Source organism: Carettochelys insculpta, unplaced genomic scaffold, assembly GCF_033958435.1.
Source record: "Carettochelys insculpta isolate YL-2023 unplaced genomic scaffold, ASM3395843v1 scaffold_0038, whole genome shotgun sequence".
NCBI lineage: Eukaryota > Metazoa > Chordata > Testudines > Carettochelyidae > Carettochelys > Carettochelys insculpta.
This window is the reverse complement of record NW_027439075.1, coordinates 457501-467500: the sequence shown is the minus strand read 5'-3', so window position 1 is coordinate 467500 and position 10000 is coordinate 457501. Positions and strand designations below refer to the sequence as shown.

General features: G+C 61.0%; 1 non-coding gene across 1 annotated transcript; it reads left to right on the top strand.

Annotated features, from left to right (window-relative positions):
- The first annotated feature begins 9235 nt into the window (after positions 1 to 9235).
- LOC142006048 (5S ribosomal RNA) lies at positions 9236 to 9354 on the top strand. The gene has a single exon (XR_012643196.1). It is a non-coding gene; the product is annotated as a 5S ribosomal RNA (ribosomal RNA).
- Positions 9355 to 10000: the final 646 nt, after the last annotated feature.

The following is a 10000-nucleotide window of genomic DNA, read 5'->3' as shown; positions in this document are numbered from 1 at the left end:
CCTGTTGTCCCTGCCGGACTTAGAAATTTTTTCTCTCCCGCCTGGGACCGGGGTTGACCTGTTGTCCCTGCCGGACTTAGAAATTTTTTCTCTCCCGCCTGGGACCGGGGTTGACCTGTTGTCCCTGCCGGACTTAGAAATTTTTTCTCTCCAGCCTGGGACCGGGGTTGACCTGTTGTCCCTGCCGGACTTAGAAAATTTTTCTCTGCCGCCTGGGACCGGGGTTGACCTGTTGTCCCTGCCGGACTTAGAAAATTTTTCTCTGCCGCCTGGGACCGGGGTTGACCTGTTGTCCCTGCCGGACTTAGAAAATTTTTCTCTGCCGCCTGGGACCGGGGTTGACCTGTTGTCCCTGCCGGACTTAGAAAATTTTTCTCTCCCGCCTGGGACCGGGGTTGACCTGTTGTCCCTGCCGGACTTAGAAAATTTTTCTCTCCCGCCTGGGACCGGGGTTGACCTGTTGTCCCTGCCGGACTTAGAAATTTTTTCTCTGCCGCCTGGGACCGGGGTTGACCTGTTGTCCCTGCCGGACTTAGAAATTTTTTCTCTCCAGCCTGGGACCGGGGTTGACCTGTTGTCCCTGCCGGACTTAGAAATTTTTTCTCTCCCGCCCGGTACCGGGGTTGACCTGTTGTCCCTGCCGGACTTAGAAATTTTTTCTCTGCCGCCTGGGACCGGGGTTGACCTGTTGTCCCTGCCGGACTTAGAAAATTTTTCTCTCCCGCCTGGGACCGGGGTTGACCTGTTGTCCCTGCCGGACTTAGAAATTTTTTCTCTGCCGCCTGGGACCGGGGTTGACCTGTTGTCCCTGCCGGACTTAGAAAATTTTTCTCTCCCGCCTGGGACCGGGGTTGACCTGCTGTCCCTGCCGGACTTGGAAAATTTTTCTCTCCAGCCTGGGACCGGGGTTGACCTGTTGTCCCTGCCGGACTTAGAAATTTTTTCTCTCCCCGCCTGGGACCGGGGTTGACCTGCTGTCCCTGCCGGACTTGGAGCCCGAGGAGGGAATCGGCCACCAGGTCAACCTCCGCTGAAAGCGGCCACGGTTTACCTGGTGCCCGGGGAGCGAATCGGACACCAGGTCAACCTCTGCTAAAGCGACCGAGGTTGACCTGGTGCCCGGGGAGCGAATCTGACACCAGGTCAACCTCTGCTAAAGCGCCAGAGGTTGACCTGGTGCCCGGGGAGCGAATCGGACACCAGGTCAACCTCTGCTAAAGCGGCCGGGGTTGACCTGCTGTCCCTGCCGGACTTAGAAAATTTTTCTCTCCAGCCTGGGACCGGGGTTGACCTGTTGTCCCTGCCGGACTTAGAAAATTTTTCTCTCCCGCCTGGGACCGGGGTTGACCTGTTGTCCCTGCCGGACTTGGAGCCCGAGGAGGGGATCGGCCACCAGGTAAACCTCCGCTGAAAGCGGCCACGGTTTACCTGGTGCCCGGGGAGCGAATCGGACACCAGGTCAACCTCAGCTGAAGCGGCCGGGGTTGACCTGCTGTCCCTGCCGGACTTGGAAAATTTTTCTCTCCAGCCTGGGACCGGGGTTGACCTGTTGTCCCTGCCGGACTTAGAAATTTTTTCTCTCCCCGCCTGGGACCGGGGTTGACCTGCTGTCCCTGCCGGACTTGGAGCCCGAGGAGGGAATCGGCCACCAGGTCAACCTCCGCTGAAAGCGGCCACGGTTTACCTGGTGCCCGGGGAGCGAATCGGACACCAGGTCAACCTCTGCTAAAGCGACCGAGGTTGACCTGGTGCCCGGGGAGCGAATCTGACACCAGGTCAACCTCTGCTAAAGCGCCAGAGGTTGACCTGGTGCCCGGGGAGCGAATCGGACACCAGGTCAACCTCTGCTAAAGCGGCCGGGGTTGACCTGCTGTCCCTGCCGGACTTAGAAAATTTTTCTCTCCAGCCTGGGACCGGGGTTGACCTGTTGTCCCTGCCGGACTTAGAAAATTTTTCTCTGCCGCCTGGGACCGGGGTTGACCTGTTGTCCCTGCCGGACTTAGAAAATTTTTCTCTGCCGCCTGGGACCGGGGTTGACCTGTTGTCCCTGCCGGACTTAGAAAATTTTTCTCTCCCGCCTGGGACCGGGGTTGACCTGTTGTCCCTGCCGGACTTAGAAAATTTTTCTCTCCCGCCTGGGACCGGGGTTGACCTGTTGTCCCTGCCGGACTTAGAAATTTTTTCTCTGCCGCCTGGGACCGGGGTTGACCTGTTGTCCCTGCCGGACTTAGAAATTTTTTCTCTCCAGCCTGGGACCGGGGTTGACCTGTTGTCCCTGCCGGACTTAGAAATTTTTTCTCTCCCGCCCGGTACCGGGGTTGACCTGTTGTCCCTGCCGGACTTAGAAATTTTTTCTCTGCCGCCTGGGACCGGGGTTGACCTGTTGTCCCTGCCGGACTTAGAAAATTTTTCTCTCCCGCCTGGGACCGGGGTTGACCTGTTGTCCCTGCCGGACTTAGAAATTTTTTCTCTGCCGCCTGGGACCGGGGTTGACCTGTTGTCCCTGCCGGACTTAGAAAATTTTTCTCTCCCGCCTGGGACCGGGGTTGACCTGCTGTCCCTGCCGGACTTGGAAAATTTTTCTCTCCAGCCTGGGACCGGGGTTGACCTGTTGTCCCTGCCGGACTTAGAAATTTTTTCTCTCCCCGCCTGGGACCGGGGTTGACCTGCTGTCCCTGCCGGACTTGGAGCCCTAGGAGGGAATCGGCCACCAGGTCAACCTCCGCTGAAAGCGGCCACGGTTTACCTGGTGCCCGGGGAGCGAATCGGACACCAGGTCAACCTCTGCTAAAGCGACCGAGGTTGACCTGGTGCCCGGGGAGCGAATCTGACACCAGGTCAACCTCTGCTAAAGCGCCAGAGGTTGACCTGGTGCCCGGGGAGCGAATCGGACACCAGGTCAACCTCTGCTAAAGCGGCCGGGGTTGACCTGCTGTCCCTGCCGGACTTAGAAAATTTTTCTCTCCAGCCTGGGACCGGGGTTGACCTGTTGTCCCTGCCGGACTTAGAAAATTTTTCTCTCCCGCCTGGGACCGGGGTTGACCTGTTGTCCCTGCCGGACTTGGAGCCCGAGGAGGGGATCGGCCACCAGGTAAACCTCCGCTGAAAGCGGCCACGGTTTACCTGGTGCCCGGGGAGCGAATCGGACACCAGGTCAACCTCAGCTGAAGCGGCCGGGGTTGACCTGCTGTCCCTGCCGGACTTGGAAAATTTTTCTCTCCAGCCTGGGACCGGGGTTGACCTGTTGTCCCTGCCGGACTTAGAAATTTTTTCTCTCCCCGCCTGGGACCGGGGTTGACCTGCTGTCCCTGCCGGACTTGGAGCCCGAGGAGGGAATCGGCCACCAGGTCAACCTCCGCTGAAAGCGGCCACGGTTTACCTGGTGCCCGGGGAGCGAATCGGACACCAGGTCAACCTCTGCTAAAGCGACCGAGGTTGACCTGGTGCCCGGGGAGCGAATCTGACACCAGGTCAACCTCTGCTAAAGCGCCAGAGGTTGACCTGGTGCCCGGGGAGCGAATCGGACACCAGGTCAACCTCTGCTAAAGCGGCCGGGGTTGACCTGCTGTCCCTGCCGGACTTAGAAAATTTTTCTCTCCAGCCTGGGACCGGGGTTGACCTGCTGTCCCTGCCGGACTTAGAAAATTTTTCTCTGCCGCCTGGGACCGGGGTTGACCTGTTCTCCCTGCCGGACTTAGAAAATTTTTCTCTCCAGCCTGGGACCGGGGTTGACCTGTTGTCCCTGCCGGACTTAGAAATTTTTTCTCTGCCGCCTGGGACCGGGGTTGACCTGTTGTCCCTGCCGGACTTAGAAATTTTTTCTCTCCCGCCCGGTACCGGGGTTGACCTGTTGTCCCTGCCGGACTTAGAAATTTTTTCTCTGCCGCCTGGGACCGGGGTTGACCTGTTGTCCCTGCCGGACTTAGAAAATTTTTCTCTCCCGCCTGGGACCGGGGTTGACCTGTTGTCCCTGCCGGACTTAGAAATTTTTTCTCTGCCGCCTGGGACCGGGGTTGACCTGTTGTCCCTGCCGGACTTAGAAATTTTTTCTCTCCAGCCTGGGACCGGGGTTGACCTGTTGTCCCTGCCGGACTTAGAAAATTTTTCTCTCCAGCCCGGGACCGGGGTTGACCTGTTGTCCCTGCCGGACTTAGAAATTTTTTCTCTCCCGCCTGGGACCGGGGTTGACCTGTTGTCCCTGCCGGACTTAGAAATTTTTTCTCTGCCGCCTGGGACCGGGGTTGACCTGTTGTCCCTGCCGGACTTAGAAAATTTTTCTCTGCCGCCTGGGACCGGGGTTGACCTGTTGTCCCTGCCGGACTTAGAAAATTTTTCTCTCCCGCCTGGGACCGGGGTTGACCTGTTGTCCCTGCCGGACTTAGAAAATTTTTCTCTCCCGCCTGGGACCGGGGTTGACCTGTTGTCCCTGCCGGACTTAGAAATTTTTTCTCTGCCGCCTGGGACCGGGGTTGACCTGTTGTCCCTGCCGGACTTAGAAATTTTTTCTCTGCCGCCTGGGACCGGGGTTGACCTGTTGTCCCTGCCGGACTTAGAAATTTTTTCTCTGCCGCCTGGGACCGGGGTTGACCTGTTGTCCCTGCCGGACTTAGAAATTTTTTCTCTCCAGCCTGGGACCGGGGTTGACCTGTTGTCCCTGCCGGACTTAGAAATTTTTTCTCTCCCGCCCGGTACCGGGGTTGACCTGTTGTCCCTGCCGGACTTAGAAATTTTTTCTCTGCCGCCTGGGACCGGGGTTGACCTGTTGTCCCTGCCGGACTTAGAAAATTTTTCTCTCCCGCCTGGGACCGGGGTTGACCTGTTGTCCCTGCCGGACTTAGAAATTTTTTCTCTGCCGCCTGGGACCGGGGTTGACCTGTTGTCCCTGCCGGACTTAGAAAATTTTTCTCTCCCGCCTGGGACCGGGGTTGACCTGTTGTCCCTGCCGGACTTAGAAATTTTTTCTCTGCCGCCTGGGACCGGGGTTGACCTGTTGTCCCTGCCGGACTTAGAAATTTTTTCTCTCCAGCCTGGGACCGGGGTTGACCTGTTGTCCCTGCCGGACTTAGAAATTTTTTCTCTCCCGCCCGGTACCGGGGTTGACCTGTTGTCCCTGCCGGACTTAGAAATTTTTTCTCTGCCGCCTGGGACCGGGGTTGACCTGTTGTCCCTGCCGGACTTAGAAAATTTTTCTCTCCCGCTCGGAACCGGGGTTGACCTGTTGTCCCTGCCGGACTTAGAAAATTTTTCTCTCCCGCCTGGGACCGGGGTTGACCTGTTGTCCCTGCCGGACTTGGAGCCCGAGGAGGGGATCGGCCACCAGGTAAACCTCCGCTGAAAGCGGCCACGGTTTACCTGGTGCCCGGGGAGCGAATCGGACACCAGGTCAACCTCAGCTGAAGCGGCCGGGGTTGACCTGCTGTCCCTGCCGGACTTGGAAAATTTTTCTCTCCAGCCTGGGACCGGGGTTGACCTGTTGTCCCTGCCGGACTTAGAAATTTTTTCTCTCCCCGCCTGGGACCGGGGTTGACCTGTTGTCCCTGCCGGACTTAGAAATTTTTTCTCTCCCCGCCTGGGACCGGGGTTGACCTGTTGTCCCTGCCGGACTTGGAGCCCCAGGAGGGGATCGGCCACCAGGTCAACCTCCGCTGAAAGCGGCCACGGTTTACCTGGTGCCCGGGGAGCGAATCGGACACCAGGTCAACCTCTGCTAAAGCGACCGAGGTTGACCTGGTGCCCGGGGAGCGAATCTGACACCAGGTCAACCTCTGCTAAAGCGCCAGAGGTTGACCTGGTGCCCGGGGAGCGAATCGGACACCAGGTCAACCTCTGCTAAAGCGGCCGGGGTTGACCTGCTGTCCCTGCCGGACTTAGAAAATTTTTCTCTCCAGCCTGGGACCGGGGTTGACCTGTTGTCCCTGCCGGACTTAGAAATTTTTTCTCTCCCGCCTGGGACCGGGGTTGACCTGTTGTCCCTGCCGGACTTAGAAAATTTTTCTCTGCCGCCTGGGACCGGGGTTGACCTGTTGTCCCTGCCGGACTTAGAAAATTTTTCTCTCCCGCTCGGAACCGGGGTTGACCTGTTGTCCCTGCCGGACTTAGAAAATTTTTCTCTCCCGCCTGGGACCGGGGTTGACCTGTTGTCCCTGCCGGACTTGGAGCCCCAGGAGGGGATCGGCCACCAGGTCAACCTCCGCTGAAAGCGGCCACGGTTTACCTGGTGCCCGGGGAGCGAATCGGACACCAGGTCAACCTCAGCTGAAGCGGCCGGGGTTGACCTGCTGTCCCTGCCGGACTTGGAGCCCGAGGAGGGGATCGGCCACCAGGTCAACCTCCGCTGAAAGCGGCCACGGTTTACCTGGTGCCCGGGGAGCGAATCGGACACCAGGTCAACCTCTGCTAAAGCGGCCGGGGTTGACCTGCTGTCCGTGCCGGACTTGGAGCCCGAGGAGGGGATCGGCCACCAGGTCAACCTCCGCTGAAAGCGGCCACGGTTTACCTGGTGCCCGGGGACCGAATCGGACACCAGGTCAACCTCCGCTGAAGCGGCCGGGGTTGACCTGCTGTCCCTGCCGGACTTTGAAAATTTTTCTCTCCCCGCCCGGAACCGGGGTTGACCTGTTGTCCCTGCCGGACTTGGAAAATTTTTCTCTCCCGCTCGGAACCGGGGTTGACCTGTTGTCCCTGAAGGACTTAGAAATTTTTTCTCTCCCCGCCTGGGACCGGGGTTGACCTGCTGTCCCTGCCGGACTTGGAGCCCCAGGAGGGGATCGGCCACCAGGTCAACCTCCGCTGAAAGCGGCCACGGTTTACCTGGTGCCCGGGGACCGAATCGGACACCAGGTCAACCTCTGCTAAAGCGCCCGAGGTTGACCTGGTGCCCGGGGAGCGAATCGGACACCAGGTCAACCTCTGCTACGGCGGCCGGGGTTGACCTGCTGTCCCTGCCGGACTTAGAAAATTTTTCTCTCCCCGCCCGGAACCGGGGTTGACCTGTTGTCCCTGCCGGACTTGGAGCCCGAGGAGGGGATCGGCCACCAGGTCAACCTCCGCTGAAAGCGGCCACGGTTTACCTGGTGCCCGGGGAGCGAATCGGACACCAGGTCAACCTCTGCTAAAGCGGCCGGGGTTGACCTGCTGTCCCTGCCGGACTTGGAGCCCGAGGAGGGGATCGGCCACCAGGTCAACCTCCGCTGAAAGCGGCCACGGTTTACCTGGTGCCCGGGGAGCGAATCGGACACCAGGTCAACCTCTGCTAAAGCGGCCGGGGTTCACCTGCTGTCCCTGCCGGACTTGGAGCCCGAGGAGGGGATCGGCCACCAGGTCAACCTCCGCTGAAAGCGGCCACGGTTTACCTGGTGCCCGGGGAGCGAATCGGACACCAGGTCAACCTCTGCTAAGGCGCCCGAGGTTGACCTGGTGCCCGGGGAGCGAATCGGACACCAGGTCAACCTCTGCTACGGCGGCCGGGGTTGACCTGCTGTCCCTGCCGGACTTAGAAAATTTTTCTCTCCCCGCCCGGAACCGGGGTTGACCTGTTGTCCCTGCCGGACTTGGAGCCCGAGGAGGGGATCGGCCACCAGGTCAACCTCCGCTGAAAGCGGCCACGGTTTACCTGGTGCCCGGGGAGCGAATCGGACACCAGGTCAACCTCTGCTAAAGCGGCCGGGGTTGACCTGCTGTCCCTGCCGGACTTGGAGCCCGAGGAGGGGATCGGCCACCAGGTCAACCTCCGCTGAAAGCGGCCACGGTTTACCTGGTGCCCGGGGAGCGAATCGGACACCAGGTCAACCTCTGCTAAAGCGGCCGGGGTTCACCTGCTGTCCCTGCCGGACTTGGAGCCCGAGGAGGGGATCGGCCACCAGGTCAACCTCCGCTGAAAGCGGCCACGGTTTACCTGGTGCCCGGGGAGCGAATCGGACACCAGGTCAACCTCTGCTAAAGCGGCCGGGGTTGACCTGCTGTCCCTGCCGGACTTGGAGCCCGAGGAGGGGATCGGCCACCAGGTCAACCTCCGCTGAAAGCGGCCACGGTTTACCTGGTGCCCGGGGAGCGAATCGGACACCAGGTCAACCTCTGCTAAAGCGGCCGGGGTTCACCTGCTGTCCCTGCCGGACTTGGAGCCCGAGGAGGGGATCGGCCACCAGGTCAACCTCCGCTGAAAGCGGCCACGGTTTACCTGGTGCCCGGGGACCGAATCGGACACCAGGTCAACCTCCGCTGAAGCGGCCGGGGTTGACCTGCTGTCCCTGCCGGACTTAGAAAATTTTTCTCTCCCCGCCCGGAACCGGGGTTGACCTGTTGTCCCTGCCGGACTTAGAAAATTTTTCTCTCCCCGCCCGGAACCGGGGTTGACCTGTTGTCCCTGAAGGACTTAGAAATTTTTTCTCTCCCCGCCTGGGACCGGGGTTGACCTGCTGTCCCTGCCGGACTTGGAGCCCCAGGAGGGGATCGGCCACCAGGTCAACCTCCGCTGAAAGCGGCCACGGTTTACCTGGTGCCCGGGGACCGAATCGGACACCAGGTCAACCTCTGCTAAAGCGCCCGAGGTTGACCTGGTGCCCGGGGAGCGAATCTGACACCAGGTCAACCTCTGCTAAAGCGCCCGAGGTTGACCTGGTGCCCGGGGAGCGAATCGGACACCAGGTCAACCTCTGCTACGGCGGCCGGGGTTGACCTGCTGTCCCTGCCGGACTTAGAAAATTTTTCTCTCCCCGCCCGGAACCGGGGTTGACCTGTTGTCCCTGCCGGACTTGGAGCCCGAGGAGGGGATCGGCCACCAGGTCAACCTCCGCTGAAAGCGGCCACGGTTTACCTGGTGCCCGGGGAGCGAATCGGACACCAGGTCAACCTCCGCTAAAGCGCCCGAGGTTGACCTGGTGCCCGGGGAGCGAATCGGACACCAGGTCAACCTCTGCTACGGCGGCCGGGGTTGACCTGCTGTCCCTGCCGGACTTGGAAAATTTCTCTCCCCGCCTCGGACCGGGGTTGACCTGCTGTCCCTACCGGACTTAGAACATTTTTCTCTCCCCGCCCCGGCCCGGGGGTTAACCTCGGGGCGCACAGCTTCCCGGGTCTGACGTGCACGTCCTGTCACCTCCCGGGCCCGGCGTCCTCGTCCTCCCTTCCCCTTGGGCCGGCTCGGAGGAAGTTTTCCCTCGGCCCGGCCTCCGGGTTAATTGTTTGGGCCCGGCTGACTGAGGCCAGGCTGCTGACGCTAAAGCCCGGGGAGGCGGGGGCCTACGGCCATACCGGACCGAATGCCCCCGATCTCGTCCGATCTCGGAAGGTAAACCGTCCCGGGCCTGGCTAGTACCTGGATGGGTGACCGCCTGGGAATCCCAGGTGCCGTAGGCAGCTTTTGGCCCCAGCGGGGGTAGAGCGGGGCGTGTGTCTGCCGTGCGGGAGCAGGGAAGCCGTGAGGCCAAGGCGGCGCGACGGTCCTGGGGGGCGCTGAGGCCTTTCCCTCTGCCTGCCTGCGTGTCGGGGGCGGGGGGGGCGGGCGAGGAAGCTAAGGCCCTCACCCGGTGCGGTGCGATGGCTTGGGTCGGGTCGGGGAGAGGGAAGAAAGCGTGTGTGGAGCGTTGGTGGGGCAGGTGTGTGTGTGGGAGTGCTGGGTTGGGCAGGCCGTTGAGGCGGTGGCGGTGGTGGTGTTTTTGGTGGGAGTGAGTTGGGGTCAGGTGGGTGTGGGGTCCCCCCCGGGGGGTGGATGGTCTGAGGGTTAAGGCTTGGAACGTGCGTCTTGGGGGACCGTGGGTGGAGGTTGTTGAGAGCGGGGAAGGCCCTGGGTCCCGGTTGTGGACTATTAAGCCCGGTGGAGGGGGACCGTGGGTGGAGGTTGTTGAGAGCGGGGAAGGCCCTGGGTCTCGGTTGTGGACTATTAAGCCCGGTGGAGGGGGACCGTGGGTGGAGGTTGTTGAGAGCGGGGAAGGCCCTGGGTCCCGGTTGTGGACTATTAAGCCCGGTGGAGGGGGACCGTGGGTGGAGGTTGTTGAGAGCGGGG